The following is a 2,677-nucleotide window of genomic DNA, read 5'->3' on the forward strand; positions in this document are numbered from 1 at the left end:
AACAGGAAAGTTCGCGACGGCATTCTCTTCCAAAACAAGCCGGTCTCATCCATATTAAACACTTGTTCCGGCTTGTATCCACCTTCGGTGATAATATTCTTGAACGTCTGGTTCACGTAAGTTTCAGCAGCGGCAGTGTCAGTGGAAGCAGCCTCGCCATGCAGGGAAACGCTTTTCAGGGCGAAGCATTTCTGAAACTTCGCGAACCATCCTTTGCTGGCGGAAAAACGTTGTTTCTGACGCTGGGAATCAGTGGATGTCCCTGGTTGAGGTTCATCTACATCATCATCTTCTTCAGCATGGTCGCCATCGTCGTCTTGCGGTTCCTTTGCCGCAAAATTCTCATACAAGCTCAAAGCCTTGGTTCGGATGGTGTTCGTATCCAAGGCTATGTTCTTCTTCCGGCAGTCAGCAATCCACACTGCTAAAGCACCTTCCATGCGTACGATCGTTTTATTACGCGTGGTAACGACTCGCTTCGCTGATCTGCTAAGGGTGATGGTAGCCGTCTTTCTAATGTTTGCCTCATCCTTCTTGATATAGCGAACGGTGGATTCGTTGATTCCAAAATGGCGGGCTGCGGACGCATAACTTCTACCGTCTTTTAACATATCGAGAAGCGTCACCTTCTCAGCAATCGTCATCATCCTTCGGTGGCGTTTAGGCTCACTACCAGCCTTAGTAGAAGCAGAACGCTTGGGAGGCATTGTACAGTAGGGTTTAACAGAAAGTTCAACAAAAAGTTCAACTTAAAACAGTCACGCACAGCACAGATTAAAGTTCACAATAACTTAACAACGTCTACACAGCGATACGGCGGGAGACAAAGTGACCGCGAAAACGTAGATGCTGGAAGTTGGAGATGCGGGCTAAACACCAATCACAGGCTAGATAACAAAACTTGGGTTCTGATTCGTCATCTATCAGCGCTCGAACCAATCACAACCCGTCTCATATGCTACGTAGGTTACCAATTCAAAGTACAAGATACCCTACGTATACTGTACAGTAATAATAACATGATATTTTGATTATAAAATAAATTTTTGAATATACTTACCCGGTGAATATATAATAGCTGACATCTCCGACGGCTCGACAGATTCCAAAAACTCGCGAGCGATCGCCATGAAGGTTGCAGGTGTGCCCACCAGCGCTGACTATCGGCCAGATACCGCATATACATGTAAACAGCTCCAGTTCTTCTCATTCCGCTGGGTCTCTATCGGGGAGGAAGGGAGGGCCTTTAATTTATATATTCACCGGGTAAGTATATTCAAAAATTTATTTTATAATCAAAATATCATTTTTAAATATTAAACTTAGCCGGTGAATATATAATAGCTGATTCACACCCATGGTGGTGGGTAGAGACCAGTATTAATACAATAAAGGTGTATATGCTTAGAGTTTTTGACAGTTATATCATAACAAAACCCAAATAAGTATAGGTACCTGGTAAGGAAGCCGACTCTGACGATTACTCTGCCTTGTTAGTCCGCTTTCCTCACGAAGCCCAGCCATCCTCTCAGGATGCTGAAAGACTCCCAGGAGCTGTTGTATCCAGGGCGACAACCCATACAACAGGACCTCATCAAAACCCATAATCTGGGCGCTCTCAAGAAATGACATTTGACCACCCGCCAAATCAAAAAGGATGCGAAAGGCTTCTTAGCCTTCCGTACAACCCAAAACAAGATTAAAAACATTTCAAGAGAAGATTAAAAGGATATTGGAATTAAGGGAATGTAGTGGTAGAACCCTCACCCACTACTGCACTCGCTGTAACGAATGGACCCAGTGTGTAGCAGTCCTCATAAAGAGTCTGGACGTCTTTTAAGTAAAATGAAGCGAACACCGACTTGCTCCTCCAAAAGGTCGCGTCGATAATACTTCGTAGAGATCTGTTTTGCTTAAAGGCCACGGAAGTTTCTATAGCTCTTACTTCGTGCGGCTTGACCTTAAGCAAGCAACGATCTTTTTCACTCAAGTGAGAATGAGCACCTCGGATTAAAAATCTAATAAAATACGATAAAGCATTTTTAGACATAGACACTGAGGGCTTCTTAACTGAGCACCACAAGGCCTCAGATCCACCTCGTAAGGATTTGGTACGAGCTAAATAAAACTTAAGAGCTCTAACTGGATACAGTACTCTTTCAAGCTCGTTGCCTACGATCTCTGACAGGCAAGGTATATCAAATGACTTAGGCCAAGGATGAGAAGGCAGTTCATTTTTGGCAAAGAAACCAAGCTGAAGTGAACATGTGGCTTTACCTGTAGAAAAGCCGATGTTTCTACTGAAGGCATGGATCTCACTGACCCTTTTAGCCGAAGCCAAGCACACTAAGAAAAGCGTCTTGAGGGTGAGATCCTTCAGGGAGGCTGAATGTAATGGCTCAAACCTGTCGGACATTAGGAACCTTAGGACCACGTCTAAGTTCCATCCAGGAGTTGCCATACGACTCTCCTTAGAGGTCTCGAAGGACTTAAGGAGATCTTGGAGATCTTTATTATTGGACAGATCTAAGCCTCTATGTCTGAACACAGAAGCCAACATGCTCCTGTAGCCCTTAATAGTGGGAGCCGAGAGGGAGCGAACATTTCTCAGATGTAGGAGAAAATCTGCAATTTGGGCTAGAGGTACTGGAAGAGGAAATGGATGATGACTTGCACC

This window comes from Palaemon carinicauda, chromosome 8, assembly GCF_036898095.1.
Source record: "Palaemon carinicauda isolate YSFRI2023 chromosome 8, ASM3689809v2, whole genome shotgun sequence".
In the NCBI taxonomy this organism is placed as follows: Eukaryota; Metazoa; Arthropoda; class Malacostraca; order Decapoda; family Palaemonidae; genus Palaemon; species Palaemon carinicauda.